At 44.0% G+C, this 23,957-nt stretch overlaps 1 protein-coding gene across 2 annotated transcripts in view; it reads left to right on the top strand.

Moving 5' to 3' along the window:
- Positions 1-8,739: 8,739 nt before the first annotated feature.
- The window catches only part of WASF2 (WASP family member 2), a 47,655-nt gene continuing 32,437 nt past the window's right edge, over positions 8,740-23,957 (top strand). Inside the window, exon 1 of one of the 2 annotated variants that reach the window (XM_079986131.1) lies at positions 8,740-8,855. The gene's annotated coding sequence lies outside the window, so the exon portion shown is untranslated. Of the gene's footprint in view, positions 8,856-9,683; positions 9,803-23,957 lie in introns of those variants that run through there. The other variant, XM_079986132.1, reaches the window with a different exon arrangement.

Below are 23,957 nucleotides of genomic sequence, written 5' to 3'. Positions count from 1 at the left end.
GTGCAATGCGATCCTATGCATGTTTATTTGGAGGCAAATCCCATATAGTTCAATGGGACTTTGCTCCAGGTAAGTGGATATGATTGCCTTTTTTAGCTGATGGGTAATCTACCAATATAAACCAATCTAAGCTTGCTGTCCTGCTGATTTATTTAGATGTATGGCTCTGCTAAGGATCATGGGAGGCAAAGATCAGAGTCGCTACATAAACGCTGTTGTGTGTGTTGAAGCAGCAAAAGCTAAATCGTTATTTGGTGACCTTTCCATGACTTTAGTTTCTCCACCACTACTTCTGCTGTGAAATTAACGGGGGAAGCGGGGTGGGGGGTGGGGGGAGAATGCGCTTTAACAAAACAATTGCTGTTGGCATAATACCCAAGAGGTATTATATCGTCCCAAAAGGATGATAAAGGTGGAGCAAGATGGGGTGCAAAATGCTGGTTTTCTGCCAAAAATGGAAACCCATATCCAGTTACTCCGCTTCTCCCTAAGTATTTGGTTCTTGAATCTTTTAGGATGCCACACTGTCACATCACTGCGGAGGAACAGACAACTTAATGGTGTCCACATTATAGTGTTATAGGTTTGTGGGGGCCAGACCACTGTTGTTGTTGTTGTTTAGTCATTTAGTCGTGTCCGACTCTTCGTGACCCCGTGGACCAGACCACACCAGGCACTTCTGTCTTCCACTGCCTCCCGCAGTTTGCTCAGACTCATGCTGGTAGCTTCAAGAACACTGTCCAACCATCTCGTCCTCTGTCGTCCCCTTCTCCTTCTGCCCTCAATCTTTCCCAGCATCAGGGTCTTTTCCAGGGAGTCTTCTCTTCTCATGAGGTGGCCAAAGTACTGGAGCCTCAGTTTCAGGATCTGTCCTTCCAGTGAGCACTCAGGGCTGATTTCCTTAAGAATGGATAGATTTGATCTTCTACCATCCCCAAATTCAGAAATCCCTGACCTTAGTGGCTGGGGCTGATGGGAGCTGGGGGCCAATAACGTTTTGCCTTTTTAGTTTAGAGAAAAGGTGAGTAAGAGAGGACACAAGAGAGGTGTATAATACTAGACTTGGCCTGGAGAAAGTGCATAGAGATTTTTATTCTTATTCTTCTCCCCCCATAGCACGATAACTAGTGGACATTCAATGAAGCTGAATGTTGGAAGATTCGGGGCAGATAAAAGAAAGGACCTCTTCACACATAATTAAGCGATGGAAGTCGTTCCGCAGGATGCAGTAATGCCCACCAAATTGCATGGCTTTCAAAGAGGATTAGACAAATTCATGGAGGATAAGCCTATTGATGGCTACTAGCCTTGATGGCTATGCCCTGCCTGCCCAGTCGGAGGCAGTAATGCTTGTGAATACCAGTTGCTGAAAACCACAGGAGGGGAAAGAGGAGGTCTTGTGCTTGGCTCCTGCTTGCATCTGGTTGAACAGAATGGGGCACTGGGGCACTGAGAGAACTAGATGGTGCATTGGCCTGATCCCACTGGCTCTTCTTATGTCTCTCAACATCGGGAGAGGCACAGGTTTCCCAGCGCTGCTCTAAAAAGTAAACTGCAGGCCCAGGAGTGGAGGAGCCCAGCCTATCCTAGGCACCCGCAGCCAAGGAAGGTGCACGTCTGAAAGTTAATTCTTTATTGACAAAAGCATGCTCCTATGGTGCTCCAGATACACACACGTACACACTTCTAAAGGTAAAGGGACCCCTGACCGTTAAGTCCAGTCGCGAACGACTCTGGGGTTGCACGCTCATCTCACTCTATAGGCCGAGGGAGCCGGCGTTTGTCTGCAGACAGCTTCTGGGTCACGGGGCCAGCATGACTAAGCCACTTCTGGCGAACTTGAGCAGCGCATGGAAACGCTTTTTACCTTCCTGCCGGAGCAGTACCTATTTATCTACTGGCACTTTGACGTGCTTTTGAACTGCTAGGTTGGCAGGAGCAGGGACCGAGCAAAGGGAGCTCACCCCATCACAGGGATTTGAACCGCCAACCTTCTGATCGGCAAGTCCTAGGCTCTGTGGTTTAGGCCACACACTTCTAACCATGTGCTTTAAATGCATGGTGTCTACTAGCCTCTCACCCCCTTCAGGTAAATAAGAGGTAGTATCCCAGGTAGTATCACATTTGAATTTTTGACTCCCTGCTTGTGGAATGATTGCCTAGTAAGGTTTGCCTGCCACCATTGTTACGTATCTTTAGCTGCCTTTTTCATCTGGCCTTTGACTTTTACCTATCTGTGGTCTTCACATGTGTGGGATGTTTATATATATATATATATATATATATATATATATATATATATATATAGTGTGTGTGTGTGTGTATATATATGGATATATATATGGAATTGTCTTTTAGAATTTTTTTTAATGCTGGTTTAAATGTATGCCTGTGTGTGTTTGCTTTTGCTAAGAATATTTTAAGTTTGCTTTGAGCTGCTGTGACAAAAGCAATTTAATAAATAATGGTAATCCGTGCATAAGAGGGAGGAATTAACAGGCTTGGGGGAAGTCTCAAGGTTTGCAAACCTGCAAAGCAAAATTAGCACAAATGAACCCTAAAGAGAGCAGGGCAACCGTGAAGGAGCCATACATGGAATGAGCGTGGTCAGTGGCCGTGGGTGAAGGGCTGATGGTTGAGGCTGGGGGAGTGACTTCTTCAGTCCAAGGGCCACATTCTCTCAGGCAGCCTTTCAGGGCACTTGCCAGTGGTGGTGGGTAGATAGGGAAATGTGGGTGGAGCAAGGAATGTAAATGTTACCTTTGTAGAGAAGACTAGTTTCTCCAAACACCCCTCTCTATCCTCCCTGCAGTCAAGTACAATGAGTTGACAAAATCCAGCATGAGCTCTGCGAGTGTGGTTTTCTCTCGATAGAAGTGCAGAGTGTTTGAAGACCGGGACATTCACAGGGAAACCAAAATGCTTGTTTACAAAGCTATTGTACTACCAACCTTACTATATGTTTGTGAAACATGGACCACTTATAAACGCCATCTCAAACTCCTCAAAAGATTCCATCAACAGTGTCTCCGAAAAATTTTACACATCACTTGGGAAGACAGGCGAACTAATATCAGTGTACTGGAAGAGGCAAAGATACCAGTTTTGAAGCAATGATTCTTCAACATGAACTCTGTTGGACTGGTCATGTTGTGCGGTAGCCTGATGATCGTCTTCCAAAGCAACTACTCTATTCCAAACTTAAAAATGGAAAGCGTAATGCTGGTGGTCAACAAAAGAGGTTTAAAGACTGTCTCAAGGCAAATCTTAAAAAATGTAAATGTAGTATAAACACTGACAACTGGGAAACACTGGCCTGCAAGCACTCCAGTTGGAGAACAGTCTTTACCAAAGGTGCCATGGGCTTTGAAGACACTCAAACTCAGGACGAAAGGGAGAAATGTGCTAAGAGGAAGGCACGCTTGGCAAATCCACACCGTGATCAACTCCCACCTGGAAACCAATGTCCCCACTGTGGAAGGATGTGTGGATCCAGAATTGGCCTCCACAGTCACTTACGGACTCATTGTTGAAACCGTGTTTATGGAAGACAATCTTACTCGGCTATGAGTGATCGCCAAAGAAGAAAGAGAAGCAGCAGCAACGTCGACTATTGGCTACTAGGGGTGGGCAGATCTGTCCATTCTGATTTTCTCAAGTTTCTGACTTTTCCCATCTTAAATTCACTTCTGAAATACTTTGCTTTTTTTCTTTTTTTAAAAATACTCTCATGAAAATTCATCAGCATCTTAGTATGCCTTTCTCCTAATAAACACATTTTTTAAAATGCAGTTTTGACCACGGCACACATTTTTGCAAGCAATTGCCCCTAATATAAAGCATTTGTGTGTGCTATTTTCAATGTTGTTTGCATTTTTATGCATACTTTCATTTTCACCAAGGTCGTTTGCCTGAAGAACTGCTTTGCAAAATTCAGAGACGCTTACTATAAGTTTTGAAAATCACTGTGTTTCAGTTCTCACATTGTTTTGGAAAGCGCAAATTAGCCAGCTTCACCTTTAAATGAGGACCAGTTGAATTTCTTCCCTCATCTTTAGCTACAGTAGAATATTTATTTCAAGGCTACCGTTTGTGGTGTGTGTGTGTGGATGTGACAGGGGAGGGGATCCTGTGGGCTCTAGGGAGAGCCTCTGTGGGCTCCCTTAGTGGTCCTGCCTCTTTCAACTGCAACATGTATTACTCCATGTGCTTCAAAATATAGTGATGAAGCTGCTGTGTTTGGGGCCCTCCCATCCATTCTGCAGCCTGGGTTCCTGGGCTCTTGCCCCCAAGTCGTACCCTGGTGGCACCGAGTGGGGAGGCAACTTTGGAAAGGGAAGACTTGCTAAAAATCATTTAGGGATCTGAGTCTTTTATGCTGAAATTAGCAGCAATTGGTGCCCAAATCAGTGAGAAATGTACAAAAATAGAAATGATGTCATCAAAGTGTGCATATTTGTAGAGAGGGGGTCAATTGTGTGAGTAGCAGGTGATTGGAAACCTTCGAGATTGCTAAGGTGCAGAGTATTACATGTGGCTTTTTAATCTTTCCCAAAGTTGATTCAAGCATCTACACCTGCAGTTTGTCTCTTGAAAACACCTGTGTTCCAGCTCTTTAGCGACCCACGTCTCCTAATCTCAGATCAGATCCTTGGTGAGGCTGACATACTAAATGCAGCATAAAGACTCCTTCTCTCAGCTGCAGACTTGAGCAAACTTATTTGCTGAGGAAAACAACTGTGTGCTGGGGGAGAGGGCAGCCCTGATTACGTGAGGGCTGTTTGTTCCCCATGCTTTTGTGAATGTGGGATTGTGTGTGACACCTGCTCATGTGTCTCCAAGATGCTCTGGTTTTTTTTTTTTTTTTTGAAAAGTCAGCAAGCTTCTGGTCTTCATGAAGCTGAAGGTTTGTTTGAAAATATGCAGGGGTGTGTACACACACACACACACACACACACACACCTTTATTCCTAGGCATTGTCACCTCTATGGCCTGCAGAACTAGCACTCCTTTTTCCTTCCTGACCTCTACTACCACTTTCTTGTTTACTGTAAGAAATTCAAAACCCTTTGAAAATTCAGACCCAATTGACCCAACTAATTATGTTTGACAGATACAGGCGAGGACCATTTCTTGTTGGGGTACCCTTCCTGCCCCCCCCCCAGTGGAAGAACTTGCATAAACGCACCCCATCCTGTCATGCCCCACCCACAATGCCCACTTCCGGTTCCAAAAGGACCTGCATGCTGGCAATCACATGCCAATTGGACGCACACAAAATGGTTGCCAGCTGTACAACTTTATGGGTTTTAGCCATACTTGCAAGTTTTAACACATACAGATGAGACATATCAAAGCAAGTGATATAATAATGGTATGAGTTTGTGCAGGGGAGGGGGGAGGGAGGCTGCATGTCCAGACCCTTCTAACCCCTGGATCCAGAAAGTGTGAAATAGTAAGTCAGGCTAGATCCCTGGTGATGTGATCGCCTGGGCGATGGGCCATTAAAGCAACAAAGGAAAAGAGCTCTGTGTGAGACAGCAAACTTGTGGATGGCTAGAAGGACAAAGCCAGAACTGACATCAGAGTGATGTGAGTTAGAAGAAAGGCAGCAAATTGGAGAGTCCATTTGAATAAAAGGATGCAGCTATGGGGGAAGAAAGACCCTTTTGGGGTGCTGTGAACCCCTCCGTAGTAAATAAGCCATATATCATAAAGACACCCATAGTCTCCACTGTGCCTCATTCCAGAAGGAAACATGAATCCTGGGTAAGTGCCTGGAATCTCACACCACTCAGAGACTGGGGTGGTGTGCAACAATAATGATGTCACCTGTATCATGAGGCACTGGTGAGGCATATGTGCCATTTCCCCAGTTAATAACATTTGGAGGAATCCAAGGGGAATCTCAGGCTTGGGGAGACCAAATGCAATCCTCCAAGTCTCTTTAACTAGACCTCAAGGCTCTTCCAAGTCTGCACCCCCCTCAGGCCCTGCTTGGCATCTTCCTTGAGTGTTTTGGGCTGGCTGCAATGTGTCCTTGAATTCTGATAATGCCTCTTGCTTGCTGGGATGGAGAACGGAGAGTGGGGTGTGGGTGTGCACAGAAGCTAGCCTACTAGACAAAGGCAAAACTCGCATTCATTGCTGCACCTGCTTTGCTTCTGGCCCTGGCCATCACTGACATGTGGCCCCCAGAAAATTGCACAAAAGGGAATGTTGCCTCCTGGCAGAAAAGGCACTCTGGCTTAAATGTAGCGTGCACACACAAACACAGTTAAAACAATGCAATAATCATCCAACCAATAGAAAATAATAAAGTTGAGTAGAACATTAAGAAAGAAATGTAAATGAGAAAGGATGGGTTTTAATAATTTATTTAAGCAGGATAAAGAGGCCTGGTGAACCTGGAACTTTTTCATCCCTCTCTTTTACCATATTTTTTCATCTATAAGACGCCCCCATGTATAAGACGCCCCCTATTTTTGGGGACTCTGATTTGGGGACTCCCCAATCTGCACTATTTGTGTATAAGACGGGCCCAGATTTTGAATATAATTTTAGACTAAAAAAAAATAGTCTTATACATGGAAAAGTACGGTAATTTTTAAAAAACTATTCAGTTGTTATGCTTTTTAATTGGCTTGTTTTATTGTATCTTCCTATACTGTACAGTGTATGCATTAAAACACAGTGTTGCAATGCTCTGCAGTTTACACGGCCACCCACAGAGGTTTATCATGGTGGCCAGGGTGGGGGCAGAGAGGCCCTTCATGCAGTTTTAGCAAGCTGTGTGAAGTGTCTCGCCCCTCCTTTAAAGGGTTGTGGGGCTTGGGTTGAGCTTTGGGGGGATAGGTGAGGTGTAAAGGGAAGGAGGGGCTGGTCAAGTGTGGGGAAAGAGGAATGAGGTACGTGGAATTGATGCCTGGGCAGTAGCCACTAGTATTTTAAATATGTGTGTTTTAATGTTTTAATGGAATTGTTTGTGTTTTAATTCTGCATATATTTTTATTATTGATCTATATTGATCTATATATTTAGTAAAAGTTAAACACCGCTTGATTGTAGAAACCTCAGAGGTTTACAAAAAGACAAAATAGTAAAAATCAAGAAAAATGCACAGCCCTATTTTAAAAGATAAGGTAAAGGTAAAGGTACCCCTGCCCGTACGGGCCAGTCTTGACAGACTCTGGGGTTGTGCGCCCATCTCACTTAAGAGGCCAGGGGCCAGCGCTGTCCGGAGACACTTCCGGGTCACGTGGCCAGCGTGACATCGCTGCTCTGGCGAGCCAGAGCCGCACACGGAAACGCCGTTTACCTTCCCGCTGGTAAGCGGTCCCTATTTATCTACTTGCACCCGGAGGTGCTTTCGAACTGTTAGGTTGGCAGGCGCTGGGACCGAGCAGTGGGAGCGCACCCCGCCGCAGGGATTCGAACCGCCGACCTTTCAATCGGCAAGTCCTAGGCGCTGAGGCTTTAACCCACAGCGCCACCTGCGTCCCATTTTAAAAGATACAAAATACTAAAAAAAGAAAAAAGAAAAAAAAATTGAAATTAACTCGACTTTCTAAGCATCTGGGTAGGCTTGCCCAAACAGGAACGTCTTTAACAGGCGCTGAAGAGAGTACAGGGTAGTCACCTCCTGCTTGATCTCCAAAGGCAGGGAGTTCCAAAGTGCAGGCTCTGCCACGCTAGACGATGGAGTCCTTACAAAGGCAGCGGACTGATTTTTATGCTTGGAAACAAAACCAATCAATCAACATCTGGAGACAGGTATTTCAGCACAAGGAGCCATCAGAGAGAGAGACAGACCACAACTGGGTCTGAAGAGGAGGGTGGAGAGAGAAAGAGCAAAAGGAAGCAGGGTTTTTTTTAAAGAAAAAAAATATGTGGTTAGTGTTGAGAGTAGCCAGATGCAAACCAGGGTTGGGCTCCTGTACCACCTCAAACAGCTCTTTGGCATTCTACACAACTTTTAAAGCTCCAGGAGCCTTGCCCCCCTTTTGCACCTGGCCACCCTACTTTGTGCTTCGTGAATGGAGACGCCGCCGGCAGAGACGTCTGAAAGTACGTGGGTCATATGCAGGTAAGATCCTCCCTCAGAAGGACTGCATTGACCGCAGGTTCCACTGAAAGAGAAGTCCCGAGAGAGCGCCACCCCGGCTCTCGCCGCTCCCTTCCGTCTCCGGAGTCTCAAAAAGCAACCCCGCCCCTTTCCCCTTCTTGCAGTAATACCCCTAACGCGCTAGGGGGCGCCCTCCTTTTAAGTCCGAAGAGCAGAGCACTGATCGGCCCCGCCCGGACGAACGAACGAGAGGCCGGGCGAAACCACGAGGAGGTCCGTTCCCTGCTGAAAACTCTGACGCGAATTTATCAACAAAGAAATAACTTCTATTTAAAAGCAAAACAGCAACCGATAACAACCTGTAACTTTCCCTTCTCAATCCATTGGCATTCGCTCCTAAATGTGCTTCACCTCCCCGACCTACCACTTTAACGCTCCCCCTACCCACCTCGGCATTATGGTACGCCCCGCGTTGTTCCCTTATAAAAAAAAATCAAAGAGGAGGCTCGGTTTGGGTGTGGTCATTTAAGAAATCTGGGTGGGTACGCAAATCGCGGAAGGTTATCAAGTGACTGACAGCACGGCCCGGCCAATGGCGCTGGGCCGGGAAGACACCGGCCGGCCAATGGGAGCGCGGACCGGCGGCGGAGCAGGCGGGGCCACCTTCAGTCAGCGCAGGCTGGGGCGGGGCGGGGGAGAGGAAAAGCTGTGGAATGGCGGCCGGCTGGGACAGGCCGCTTCGGTGCTGAGGAGTTCGGAGGGAGGCGCGGAGAAGGCGGCCGTGGGCGGGTAAGTCTCGCTCCGTGGCGGCGGGAGGGCGAGGCGCTGCCCTTTTCCGGGTGTCCGCTGGAGGGCATGGGCAGGAGCGCTTATTATGGGATGGGGCAGTTTTTTTGCCTTCGCCGTGTGGGGAGGCTGACACGGGAGAGACCGAGGAGCGGCGGAGGGTCGTGGCGCGGGCGGGGCCTTCGGGCTTTCTGAACAGGAAGGTGTTGGGCAAAGGTGGGTGGGGGATCCGCGGCCCTCCAGGTGCTGCCGGTCTACAACTCCCAGCATCCCTTAGCCTCGGCTGCGCTTGCTGGGGCTGATGGGAGTTGTAGTTCAACTTCATAGAGGGCCGCAGGGTCCTCAGCACCTGGTGCAGGAAGCGGGCTGGGATGGCTACCTCCTCCTCCCTTGGGTGTGTGTCTCGTCCCCTCTGCCTTCTTCGTCAACGCCCTTCCTAGGCAGACCCATCTTTTCGCAGGAGAAGTTGTTTCCCCCTTCACTACGAGCCACTGGTGTAACTTCTACTGGTCGAAGTGGTTTTTATTCATCCCTTAGGCCAAAAGAAAGAAGGAGAGTTAAGGGTTCCCAGAGTGGGTGACGAATCACAGAATTAAGAGGGAGGAGGAAATAAGGAAATGTTTGAAAGTTTAGTTGGGTTCTGCTTTTAATAAGGGTGGGGTGAGAGGGTTCCTTTCGAAAATGAGAAACGTTGGTCTTGATTGTGTTGGTTTAAGATGGTTTTTGTACTACGGAGCGTACAAGATAGTATACACACATGCACACACACTTCCAAACTGCAATAGCTTGCTCTCTTGATAAATTCTGAAGCAAAGCACTTTCTACCATGTAGTCTCACACTGCTTTCTAGGTGGAGGAGTTGGAGTACAGATAGTATCAAGCAGAGTACTTAGCTGCTGAAGCAAGAAATCGTTTTTTGAGAGGGCAATCCTGTATGTCCTTAAGCAAAAGTAAGTTCCATTGTAAGAACCAATGTGATGTAGTAGAGCAGCCTTTTTCAACCATGGGTCTCCAGATGTTGTTGGACTATAACTCCCATCATTCCTGACCACTGGGCCTCCTAGCTAGGAATGATAGGAGTTGTAGTCCAATGACATTTGGGTACCCAAGGTTGAGAAAGTCTGGATTAGAGTGTCAAACTGCAACTGAGGTCCAAATCCTCATTCAGTCAGGATGCTCACTGAGTAATCCTGTTCCTGTCGCTGCCTCTTAGCTTAACCTACCTGATACTAGGAATGTTGCCTAAGTAAAAAGGGAGAGAGAAATCATATATCCTGAGCTTCTTGAAGGAAGGGTGGGATAAAAATGAAATAAATCACAATATAACAATAATAGTTGTGCCCAGTACATTCCTGATCAATGTTTTTTGGATTGCAGCCTGAATTTATTGTCACCTGCCCAATGTAACATAGTAAAGCATTTTGCTTCTGTAATGTACATCAACGGCCTTGGCCCAGTATACATGAAGGAGCGTCTCTACCCCCATCGTTCAGCCCGGACACTGAGATCCAGCACCGAGGGCCTTCTGGAGGTTCCCTCACTGCAGTGAGGTTACAGGGAACCAGGCACAGGGCCTTCTCAGTAGTGGCACCCACCCTGTGGAGTGCCCTCCCATCAGATGTCAAATAAATAAACAACTATCCGACTTTTAGAAGACATCTGAAGGCAGCCCTGTTTAGGGAAGTTTTTAATGTTTGAAGTTTTATTCTGTTTTTAATGTTCTGTTGAAAGCCGTCCAGAGTGGCTGGGGAAACCCAGCCAGATGGGCGGGGTAGGGATAATAATAATAATAATTAATAATAATAATAATAATAATTACACTACCACCCATACAGGGCAGATGCAGGAAACTTTTGTCCTGCCAAAGGTTGCTGAACTACAGCTCCCCATCATCCTTGGCCATTGTTCATGTTTCCTGGGTATGATGGGAGTTACAGTTCAACATCTGCAGGGCTGAAGGATGCCTACACACCTAGTATAGGAAATGCTGTTATATTAAAATGTAAAGTTGCTTTTTAACTGCACTTGGGGCATACTGAGTTGGCAGTGCAAACAATACAAAAGGGGAAAGTTCTGCAGCTGCAGAAAATTATTGCTCTCTTGAGAGCATAGGTATGAATGTACCCATTTGTGTGCTCCGCAACATAGCCCTTTTAGCTTATGGCAGGTTCTTGGGTTTGCCCTAAAGCAATGCATGTCCTTCTCCATCTCTTTCCACTTATCTGGTAAGCTTGTTTGTGGATTGGATTTCCTATCATTTCTTCCTTAGGGGTTCATCAGTTGCAAGTGATGGGGGAAACTGTTTATGAGTGAGGTGTTACAGTTAAATGTGTTGTGTGATAGGAAGGATGTGTGTACTCGGACTGGAAGAAGGGCAGTGTGTTTTTGTGTTTATGATGGTGGAAGGTAGGACAACTGATACACTGTAGGTGGCACAGCTAGGTAAAGACAATAAGAACAGGAAAGGGAATCCAGGAGGAATAAAGAGGACTTTGAATGCAGGTGGGACAGGCTTCTGACCATATTGAATGTGAGGGTGTTGGTGCAGGAGACAAGCAAGTCTGCAAAGAGATGGAGACTGTCTTAGTCACTAAAAGCAAAGATAGCTGTGTTGGTCTGTAAGGTGGGGGGGGGGGGCGGGACCAAATACAAAAGCTCAAGTTGGGCAAATCCTTTTTTAAAGACCAATACTTTTGGTTAGTTCCAATCAAGGTATTGCCCAGCTGTGGATTTTGTCATTTCAATTGTAGGACTCTTGGTAAGAGCATGGTAGATTAGAGAGTCTTTGTGGTTTATGTGGGAGAGGAGCCTAAATTGGGCCCTAGGATTAAGAAGTCCTGGTTTTTAAATCTATAAAGTGTATGACAAATGCCGTAGGCATGGCTGGAGGTCTTGGGGTAGTGATCTATGTATTTGTGACCTTAAAGTGTCAGTGTGACATAGACAATGATACCTTTGAGAAAGGTGGTCATCCTGTAATAAGAATGGTATCCATGCTCCTTAGTTTAATTTCAGATTTATGCTCTATTATAAAGGCAGTGGCTGGGCAGAGATAGAGGAATATTTGCTTTGGGAGGCTTTTGGATTGTGAAATCCAGGGATACACTGAAAAGTGCACCTGCACTCGGTTGGAGTTGTCCAGGTACAAGACTGGATTTTGTAACGTTGCCACCAGCATTGGGGCAATTGTGGTACTCAGTAGCAAGTAATGAGACTCTATGCATCTGCATCTACAAGTTTAGACTTTGGAAAGGGAAGGAAGTTGTGTGCCTGCGGTCTCTCTTGTTGTCCTCAACTTTCGCCAAGGAGGTCAGAGCAGTACACATACAGTTTCCTGCATTTCATTCATACAGCAACCCTCTGATGTAGGATAGGCTGAGGAATTTGTGACAGGCCCAAGGTTGTACAGTGAGCAGTGTGACTGAGTGAGGATTTGAACCTGTTTCTCCTGATCCGAGTTCCATGCTTTGGCCATTACGCTGGCAATGGCATCCTACAGTAGGGGTGCCAGTTCTGGAATGCAGGAATGTTTCCTTTATATGATGAAAGAATTTGTTCCTTTAAGGCCACCTGAAGATCTCTTTAAGAAACAAAACAGGCATTATTTCTCAAGGAAACCTGGTGGATATTATGATCAGCTTGCTCCTGAACAAACCAACAATGTTTATTAGCATTTTTGTTTATGTGGTATCATTTTCTGTATGAACGTTGATGGAATTTGTCTCCATGAAACTTGCTTTGCTTGTGAAAATCTCACCCTTTTTGTTGGCACATTCAGCCAGTTGCCCTTACTTGTAAAATCTATTATGGGTGGAATTGTTCTGGAATATACTTGCATAGTAACCTTTTAAAATGCGTATCAGTTTTCACTGGTGTGCAGTATTGGCTGTGAAACAATTGTCTGCTACTTATTAATTGCCCTTCACAGGGAGCTGCATTTTGGGTGCTTTTCTATATAAAAATATGGAGATATATTGAATGCTCAGCTAATGTTTGCCTATGTATGTACCGTATTTTTCGCCCTATAGGACGCACTTTTCCCCCTCCAAAAATGAAGGGGAAATGTGTGTGCGTCCTATGGGGTGAATGCAGGCTTTCGCTGAAGCCTGGAGAGCGAGAGGGGTCGGTGCGCACTGATCCCTCTCGCTCTCCAGGCTTCAGGAGAGCCGCAGCGCCAGCCCCACAAGGTCGGAGTACAGCGGGGAGGCGGAATGCCGCCATCCCGCTGTCTCCCGGTGTGGTTTGGAGGCTGACAGTGGGGAGACGTGTGCTTCTCCCCGCCGCCAGCCCCGCAAGCTCCGGGGACAGCGGGGAGGCGCAGTGCGTCTTCCCGCTGTCCCCGGACCTGGTCTGCAGGCGGGCGGCGGGGAGAAGAGCGCTTCTCCCTGCTGCCGGCCCCACAAGCGCCTGGGGGGGAAATAATTTTTTTTTCTTTATTTCCCCCCAAAAAAACTTGGTGCGTCCTATGGGGCAAAAAATACGGTAAGTAGAACAGTGCATAGCATAAGATTGCTTCCTTTTGCCATCAATACTAATATTAGAAATGTCTGAACTCCTTAATTGCCCTAGTAAAGGTAAAGGTAAAGGTACCCCTGCCCGTACGGGCCAGTCGTGTCCGACTCTAGGGTTGTGCGCCCATCTCACTTAAGAGGCCGGGGGCCAGCGCTGTCCGGAGACACTTCCGGGTCACGTGGCCAGCGTGACGAAGCTGCTCTGGCGAGCCAGTACCAGCGCAGCACACGGAAACACCGTTTACCTTCCCGCTAGAAAGCGGTACCTATTTATCTACTTGCACTAGCTTTCGAACTGCTAGGTGGGCAGGAGCTGGGACCGAAAGACGGGAGCTCACCCCGCAGCGGGGATTCGAACCGCCGACCATACGATCGGCAAGCCCTAGGCACTGAGGTTTTACCCACAGCGCCACCCGCGTCCCATAATTGCCCTAGTACTTTACTGTAATTATCACTGGCAGCATTGCACCAGAACTGTCCTTGTTTTTAAGTTACCCCAAGATTCTTTGTTTACATAGCATTAATATCCTTTGCCTTTTTTCTATTTGTGTTATTTTATTTCTTAACGAGAGCCTTTTATAGAATCGTTCAATATAAATTTCCCAAGGACTGTGCAACATAAAACCACAACCATCCAATAACAAAAATACAGTGGTACCTTGGGTTACAGACGCTTCAGGTTATGTGTTTGCGGGTTGTGCACCGTGCAGAACCCGGAAGTACCGGAACGGGTTACTTCCGGGTTTCGGCGCATGCGCAGAATTGCTAAATCATGCTTTGCACATGCGCAGAAGCGCCGAATCACAACCCGCGTGTGCGCAGACGCGGTGCTGCGGGTTGCTAATGTGCCTCCCGCACTGATCACGTTCGCAAGCTGAGGTTCCACTGTACAGTTTAAACACACACACACACAAATCAAAGCTAATAAATAAAATAGAAGTTTATGCGTTGCTACCCATTTGGAATACATGACTGAGCCATTCAAAAATAAATCCCATTTGCCCACAAACATACCTTCCACAAACAGAAAAATAGGATTTGTCATGGTTCCCTCTTAAAGAAGGAAAAGAACTGGGGAACAGCTGGCCAGTGTCTGCATAGCATATCTGTGGAAATGAGTCATCTACAGACCAAATGGTCTCATACTAGTTTTATTAGAAATTTTATTTCAAGCCATATATAAAGTGTTTGTTATATATAAGTTCTGATTGTTTCTGCAATTATTAGTCTGCCAGAAGGTCTTGGTGCAAAGTAGATTCATCGCTTGAATTCGTGGTATACTTCTTGTGCAACTTTTCAAAACTGAGGTTGCAGTCTTATGCACACATACCTTTAAGTTCTGTTGAACTCAGTGAGTCTTAACTTCTGAGAGGACATATATTAGAGTGTCATGCCACTTTTAGGTTAATGTCATGTTGCATTGTATTCTGATAGGCATATGTTATACACTACCCTGAAATCCTTTCAATAAAGGATGGCATACAAGTGTTTTTAAATAGGTGGAACAACTGATTTATTCATCACACTTGACTAATCTCAATCTACTATGGTGTCACTCACATTGTTTATCTTGGAATCCCCAGTAGAAAGGAGTAGGGAGGAACACTGCTCGGGTTATTGGGTGTGGCCATGATTACTTAAGTGTAAAGGAGTGGAGAAGCTTTCCAAATCTAGAGTTGGATGTCTTTATTGTTCTGTAATGAGAAATTCCAATTTACCTTTTAGCACAGCCTTTTAGATTTAGTTTAAAATTAAATACCTTTGAAATAAGCCTTCCTAAGAGGATGCGGGTGGCACTGTGGTCTAAACCACTGAGTCTAGGACTTGCTGATCGGAAGGTTGGCGGTTCGAATCCCCGTGACGGGGCGAGTTCCCATTGCTCGGTCCCAGCTCCTGCCAACCTAGCAGTTCGAAAGCATGTCAAAGTGCAAGTAGATAAATGAAGTGAGCCAACTAACATTAAGAAAACTGAACCTGCCTATCCTTGGAATAAATACTTGTACCTCTTCAGGAAATCATTCTGCAACATGAAAAGAAGCTGTAAGCGCAGTTTAAGAGGGGACTGACTATGGCTCTTAAAGGTAAAGGTAAAGGACCTCTGGCAGTTAAGTCCAGTTGCAGAAAACTCTGGGGTTGCAGTGCTCATCTCTCTTTAGTGGCTGAGGGAGCCGACGTTTGTCTGCAGAGAGTTTTCCCGGGTCATGGGGCCAGCATGACTAAGCCGCTTCTGGCTAAACCAGAGCAGCGCACAGAAATGCCATTTACCTTCCCACCGGAGCGATATATATTTCTCACAATAAGTCATGTTTGATAACTTATTTTAAATGAGCAGTGTACCAATGCCTGCTGCTCCATCACACCCCCTGTGTTTCATCTCTAGTGCAAACAAGAGCAACAAGCCAAGACTTTTGGCTTGTCATTAATGTCCAAACACCAGCATTGTGTTTTATGCCTGTGTAACAAACCATGATCATGGTTTGTTCTTGGCTGGTGTGTTGTTACGTCCTGGTTTGGATGTCAGACTTCATGGCTTGTTACTTCTGCTTGCCCCAGGGGAAGAGCGAAGCAGAAGCAACTAGGCAAGCATGTACTATTACTCTGTTCATGCAAGGTAACCTGTTTAACCATAACTTATGGTGGTGTGTGAACTAAGTTACCCCATCAGGAGGCAGACACTGGCTGTTAGTGCATTGCTTTATTTGTATTTGTATTTATATATCAGATTTGCGAATCCCCACTAGATGTTTTCTCTTTCTCGTGTTTTCAAGGCTTCTTATATTTTGTTTTTGCTTGTATGCAAAGTATACGCTGCTAAATCTCATGGTGCCTACTCAGTGCTTAACCAAACAAGAAAAGTTGAGTAGTGCCTAATGGATTGGTATTCCAGTTAATACAGCATTTGTCATACACATTATAGCTTTAAAAAGCAGTTTAAAAATGTAAAACTGTGATGTGGCATGAATATCAAGTCTCCTGCATTGCTACAGTCTTGGAAAAGCACACAACATGCTTACGTTACAATTGCATAGAGGTTTTTATACCTGCTTAACTGTTGTGGTTCCCCCAAATCTTAGAAATTATAGTTTGCTGATAGTGCTGCAGCCTTCTTCTCAATTTGGAAGTGGGGGTAGGAGGTATGAATCTTGCAGTTGAAGCATAGTGGTTGGGGATTATTCCCTCCTTGGCTCCAACCTGGAGATGAGGTTAGGTCCCCTCTCACATTTGCCAAAGGGTAATGGGACACTTGTCCATGGTGACTGAAATTGTGGACTCCTGCTCTTACATTTCTCTTCCCCACCTCCACATTTAAAATGCTGAACTGGCACTTACATGGTTTGATACATTTTAAAGAATGCTCCCCCCCCCCTCATTTTTTTTTAGCACAGTGCTATTGGGTTAAAAGAGTCCATTAGAGCAGTGTTTCCCAGCCTTGGGCCTCCAGCTGTTTTTGAACTACAATTCCCATCACCCCTGACCACTGGTCTTGCTAGCTAGGGATGATGGGAGTTGTAGGCCAAAAACATCTGGAGGCCCAAGGCTGGGAAACACTGCATTAGAGGGATAACTGCACTTCCAGTAGTAGGTCTGAAAAAATGATAGTAGGAATTTGCCATTGGAGGTTGTCTGCTTTTTTGTATGTCCTAGTCACCAGGATAGGTTTTCACTTACTTATTCCCTAGACACTGCAGCTTTCACAGATGATAAGGCTATTAAGGAGAAGCAGGGGTACAGCTGTACAAGGATCCAGTTTTTCTCCTGGCATTCAATGTTCCTACTCAGGTTTTGTTTTTATGTTCTTAATTCTCCCTACATTACTGAACTTTTGGATTCTGATCATCTGTTTATCTCGTTTTTCCCCATGGGCCTGAATAAAGTCTGTGTGCAGTTTATTTTAGCCTTGTATCTACTATGATAGAAATAAATGTCTCCAAACAGATGACTCATAGAAGACAGAGTTGAGTTTTCTCTTGAGACATAGGCAAAAGGGGAGATGGGACTATTGTTCATTTAGCCTCACTTTGCAGCAAAGTTCCACATTCCCTGTAATAAGTATAGGATGTCAGGTATACAAGAAAATGCTGAACTAGTATTAAATATCTATCCAGGATTAATAGACACTCTCATACTTGTTTTTCAGCTTGGTAGTAACCATTAGGTGTATTTTATTTTTTAGTTTCAGACTTGCTCAAAGTGAAGCTACTTAAAATGGAATTTAACTTAAGGATAGTAAGTGCAGTTAAGATGGTTTTGCTTCTGAGGCTGTTGTTCCCACTTGCTTTCTTGCATTCATTGTCTTTGATTCTCTGCATATAGTTTTGCAGGGGAAAACTTGATACTGTCCTTTGGCCTTCAAGCAGCTTTACAGTGAGATACTCCAAAATGCATCCATGGGCGAAAAACATTCCATGTGGGGCATGTTGCTATGGCTGCAACATGCACAGAATGCAAGCAGTAGAGCCTAATTGGGAATGAGTGCTGGTGTAATTGCGGTACTCTCAAGGTTCAACCAAAAAGACCTCTTAAAGTGGTGTAAGAGCAGAAGTGATAGTTCCCCTTTTGCACACATCTGCTTGTATATGCAACAGCTGGTTGCATATATAGCCACACACCTATGATATACTAGTTCGCTGGTGGGATTAGTCCCACAGCCCATTTAGTTTAGCACTGTAACTCAAATAAAGGCCTGTTTTAAGCCATGTGAAACTCACAAGTAGGGGTATGGTGAAGGTAGCTATTTCTTATTTTTCTCTTGCCTTTGATAGTAAGAGGTACACTGTCTCTTGTCACACAATTTCCATTCTTAGGCCATAGTGAAAACCATAATTAGACCTAGCCTTCATGAATTTGTGTAATCCCTTTTAAATAACATAAATGCTAGAGGCCATCCTAACATTTTGTGCCAGTGAATTAAAGGTGGTTATGAGTTGAAACTGTCTGATTCTTTTCAGATATATCTTCTCCCCAATCATGAGGACTAGAATCATTCTTTGAGAAAAGTCTTGAGAGACTGAATATCTCAGAATGTCAAATCCTCTGCTACATTCTGTGAGGAGCATTTAAAGGTAAAAAGAATAAAGGTGACTCACAGCCCCGAGGATTTGACCCATTCTCTCTGACTAACCCAGCCAGTGACTTCCAGCAGTAAAACATCTGAATCCTGTTCTGCTAATTCTAGCAGCTTCTGGGTCTGGTTCATTGGAGAAATCTTCTGAAGGCAACTTGCACAAAGGCTTAACTGTGCCTCTGAGAGTGCAAAAGCTGTCTGTTTCCCCAGAGAAATGCCCTTGACCTACCTATTTTACAAAGCAGCATTTTAAAAAAAAACCTCTGAGAAACCAGAACAGCATCAAGGGCATTTCTGTGAAACTTTGCTTTACGTAAGAGGCTTCAGTTAGCCCTCATTCCTGAGCAAGGCAGATATTATAAAGCCTTCACGATAAAAGGACATAGAATCTCAGGTTTACATTGATGATGACCCTAGTGGTGGTGTGTGTGTGTGTGTGTGTGTGTGTGTGTGTGTGTTTAAAACCACCTCTATTTTAAATTATTTCTGAAACAAATAAAATAAAGCAACTAATTATAGCACTGGGGACAAGGAATGTGTATTTCCAGACTAAGAGCTTAAATTAGTGGGTTACATAAGCTGTTTTTGAATATATTGACATATAGGTCATTTGCGGCAATCTGCCTTCAATAGATGACAGAAAATATAACTATCAAGAAAGTGATCTACAGGCCTCTTGTAATCTCCTGGGTCTGTGATGCTATATTGCTGCTATATTGCTTATCAACAAATAGTCCCAGATATTCGCAAAGCAGCATTGGGCAGATGGATACTTATTTTCACTGAGCAGCAAGTTGAGATTTGCGGTTGCTAAGGGTATATAACTTATAACCTTTAGGAAAGTAACTTCTGGTCTCATTGATTAAATCCAGTGATTTTCTATCTATGGGTGTGGTATGGTACCTTGTTCTCATAGTTCAGGCCTATGGCAAGTTCACCAGATATACTTAAACTACTTTTCCTTTTCAAACCTTCGTCAACACTGGCCAAATCTTACCACTGTGCATCACTTAAGTTCATCAGATTTATGATGCCATCAGTTTAAAAAGTGCTTTGTCTATCTTTGAGGCATGGAGATGTTTTCCAGGCCAGAGCTTCAAGTTTCTTTCTCTGGTTTCCACCACCCCCACTCCCTGTTCCCATAACTTAATGTCTCTTGTTTCTATTTTTTTCCCAGTAGTAAGAACCTAAGTGGCATAAAAATGTCGTAGCACTTTTAAAATATGCAGTATATCTTAGAATCATAGAGTTGGAAGAGACCACAAGGGCCATTGAGTCCAACCCCCTGCCAAGCAGGAAGCACCATCAGAGCACTCCTGACATATGGTTGTCAAGCCTCTGCTTAAAGACCTCCAAAGAAGGAGACTCCACCACACTCCTTGGCAGCAAATTCCACTGTCGAACAGCTCTTACTGTCAGGAAGTTCTTCCTAATGCTTCGGTGGAATCTTCTTTCTTGTAGTTTGGATCCATTGCTCCGTAGCCGCTTCTCTGGAGCAGCAGAAAACAACCTTTCTCCCTCCTCTATGTGACATCCTTTTATATATTTGAACATGGCTATCATATCACCCCTTAACCTCCTCTTCTCCAGGCTAAACATACCCAGCTCCCTTAGCCGTTCCTCATAAGGCATCGTTTCCAGGCCCTTGACCATTTTGGTTGCCCTCCTCTGGACACGTTCCAGTTTGTCAGTGTCCTTCTTGAACTGTGGTGCCCAGAACTGGACACAGTACTCCAGGTGAGGTCTGACCAGAGCAGAATACAGTGGCACTATTACTTCCCTTGATCTAGATGCTATACTCCTATTGATGCAGCCCAGAATTGCATTGGCTTTTTTAGCCGCCGCGTTACACTGTTGGCTCATGTCAAGTTTGTGGTCAACCAAGACTCCTAGATCCTTTTCACATGTACTGCTCTCAAGCCAGGTGTCACCCATCTTGTATTTGTGCCTCTCATTTTTTTTGCACAAGTGCAATACTTTACATTTTTCCCTGTTAAAATTCATCTTGTTTGTTTTGGCCCAGTTCTCTAATCTGTCAAGGTCGTTTTGAAGTGTGATCCTGTCCTCTGGGGTGTTAGCCACCCCTCCAAGTTTGGTATCATCTGCAAATTTGATCAGGATGCCCTTGAGTCCATCATCCAAGTCGTTGATAAAGATGTTGAATAAGATGTTGAATAAGATGTTGAATCTGATTGATTTCTCAAAAAGTTAAATCTCTCAAGTATTTTTAAGATGTGGAAATTGCAAGAACTGAGACCTGGAAATACTGGTACCTAGGGAAATTTACTTATTAGCTAACACTTTATCATCCTGGAGGGTTTAAGTGAATCCAAAATATTTGCATTGGCTCTTGAAGTTGCTGTTCTATTGTATTTGATTTTTTTTGTACATTGCTTTTGTGATTTTTAAAAAAATACAAAATAAATAAATTTACTAAATCAATTCATGGCTATATTCCATGAATTTGTCAAATCCCCTTTTAATGACCTATTGGCTACTGTCCATCTCTACCCATCTTGCCCGTGAATTCCATAAACTAATGGATGTGAGGGTACTTGTAGTTGCTTATTACAGCAATACTTTGAACTACCTCTCTTTTGTAGTTGTATTTGGACTTTATGGCCTCTCTGACATAAAGAACACCATCATTTCCAGTACATGGAATGCAGCTTTTAGCTAGGAGTAAATCTTCCACTGACTTTCTCCATTCCATCAGGCTTCTGATATTTTTACTTTATTGGTGGTCTCTTTTAGCATCAAGTGCTCTACCTCCTCAATCTTGGTGGTTTCTAGTTGACTAACAGAATGCTTTAAGAACTGGTGGTAGTCAGTATATTTTAGCTCTTGCCTTTCTGTTACTCCTGGGTTTAGTGAACTATCCAGTTGCTTGGTTACACCAGAAATAACATCTGGACTGCCAAGAAGCTGCTTAGGTTCTTGAATTCCTAGTTTTTTGTTTGCATTTGTTTGTTTGTTTTAAATAATCTTTTCCTCAGATGCAACTACTAGTAAGCATGTCTGTATTTGTGCAACTAAACGTCTCACAAGCAAAAACTGAAGAAGAAGCCTAAGATGTTAACAAGGACGGGAGCTCAGATTGCAAACCCACTTCAGCGTAGCATGGTCATTGATGAGACCGGAAGGCGCCCCAATATTTTTAACCGGGGTATTTTGTGAAGTTTTATCCTGATTCCTGTAACTTCTGTTCCTTAAACTGAATTTTATCTTGAGGAAGTAAAACATGAGTTTGAAGTATAGATTGCTAACAAAAAAATATAATGTGTTCAGAGCTCAACTCCTTTTCTGTCTTGGTACCATTTGTATACAGGCATTCCTGGAACCCACATATGTGCATTAGTCTGCCCCACCCAGTTATGCCTTCCCCCAGTTTCATCCCCTTTCTACCTTCTTCAGGGTTACACGTCAGTTGGACACGTGCAAAATCTTTGCCGCCTGTATTCTTATTTGAAATGCTTGAGACAGTTTTGTTTTTTTAAAAAAGTTGATTTCGTTTCCAAAAAATTATCTGTAAAAACATTTTAAGAAGATAAAATTGACTGCCATAAATTTTGTAATGTCAAAGGTTGACTTAATAATATGAATGCAGCCATGATTAATTTAAGATATTAAATCTATTCAGGCAAGAATGCATGTACATATTGTAATGACTTCCTTTTCGTACAATTAAAGTAATTGGATTATATTTAATGAGCTATTTACATTTAATAATTAAGAAAAGACTTATCTTTCCAGTATTCCCTAAGTGCAACAAACGGAAGGGTGGGGGCATTCAGTACTGGGATATAATTAACAAGCCATAAGTTGAAACTGAAAGAGCTGCTGAGCTGCTGTGGAAAAGACTGCTTTATTCCTGTAATTTAGAATTGCTATTGAAAGAGCAGTGCATAATTTAGAATCTGCATTAAGGGAAAGCATTAAGGGAAAGAGAGCTGACTGCTTCTAGGGACTTTCTTGTATGATACAATTTTGGGCACACATCCTGGAGAATGCCAACAGATAACCATTCCTAGCTAGATACAATGTGAGAGGAAGGAAATGTCTGTAAAGGGAAGATAAATTTTCTGCTTTTTCTGTAGGGAAGCAACCCTCTCTTTTGTAGTCTGGCTCTAGCACATGTAAATTTTAAGAGAGGAGAAGAAGCAGGGTATTTCCCAGGTGAAGAATGCAGTATGCCAGCCATGAGCAAGTGAGAGTGAACTATCCTTAGATGTACTTTGATACTGGAGTACAGTGGTTCCCTGCAAGACGAATGCCTCGCAAGACGAAAAACCCGCTAGACGAAAGGGTTTTCCGTTTTTCGAGGCGCTTCGCAAGACGAATTTCCCTATGGGCTTGCTTCACAAGATGAAAACATCTTGCGAGTCTTGCGAGTTTTTTCCCCTTTCCCCCCCTTTTTCTAAGCCGCTAATAGCCGCTAAGCCGCTAATAGTGCTAATCCGCTAATAGGGATGCTTCGCAAGACGAAAAAACCGCTAGACGAAGAGACTCGAGGAACGGATTATTTTCGTCTTGCGAGGCACCACTGTAACCCCTTTTGTAAATAGGTGCATAAAGGTTCTGTCTACACTAGAGCTGGGCGATATATTGATATATTGTCCCAAACGAGTTTGAAGGCCGTATCGTGATACTGGTTTCATAATTTTTGACCTGGTAATATATTGTGAATCGTGATGTGTACTTGTGTGTGCTACGCAAAAATCACAGTGTAGGAAAAACCATGACGCCAACCAATGCCTCTACATAGCTCCATCCTTATTTCAGACATCATGATATAATGGTATATCACAATGTTTAACTGGTGATGAAAAAACAGGTAACGCCCAGCCTACTGTTCACCTCTACATAGTTCCACCCATATTTCAGACATTGTAATATATCAATAAATTATGATGTTTAACTAGTATACGTATCACCCAGCCCTAGTCTACGCACACACAAACACACATAGAGAGACGCGTGTATGCTAATAATTTGTGGAATGTCTTTGGGCATGGAAGAAGAAACTAAGCAGTTTACAAATGCTTTCTTGTCTGGTCACCTCAAGGTGTTTATTTGCCACAGGCAAGTGATGATTTACAAGTTTTCTTAATCTCTTTGCAACTGATGCTAGGACACTGAAAAGCATAGGAGGGTTTTAAGGATGTGCCACCTATGGTACACCAGTTGTTTGTAGCTGCCCTCACCCATGTCATCGGAGTAGAGATCATCCATTGTTGAGGAGGCTTGAAGTGTGTGGTTTTTTTAAAAAAAATATTTATTAAAATTTTACAAAGTCAGAAATGCATAGCAAAACAAGAAACAGAAGAAAACTCTCAAACAAAAATACAAGATACAAAAAACAAGAAAAACAGAGAGAAAGAATATAGAAAGTTAAAACAAATCCATTTTTTATAACTTTGAACTCATTAACTTATTTCTTTGACTTCCTCTCACCTCCCCTTTTTGTATTCCCATTAAAATATTCAAATCAGCAAATCCTTACCCTCTTTCATTTATCTTAGCTCTAAA

This window comes from Podarcis cretensis, assembly GCF_951804945.1.
Source record: "Podarcis cretensis genome assembly, chromosome: 8".
NCBI classification, from domain to species: domain Eukaryota; kingdom Metazoa; phylum Chordata; class Lepidosauria; order Squamata; family Lacertidae; genus Podarcis; species Podarcis cretensis.
This window is presented reverse-complemented; position numbering and strand designations above follow the sequence as displayed.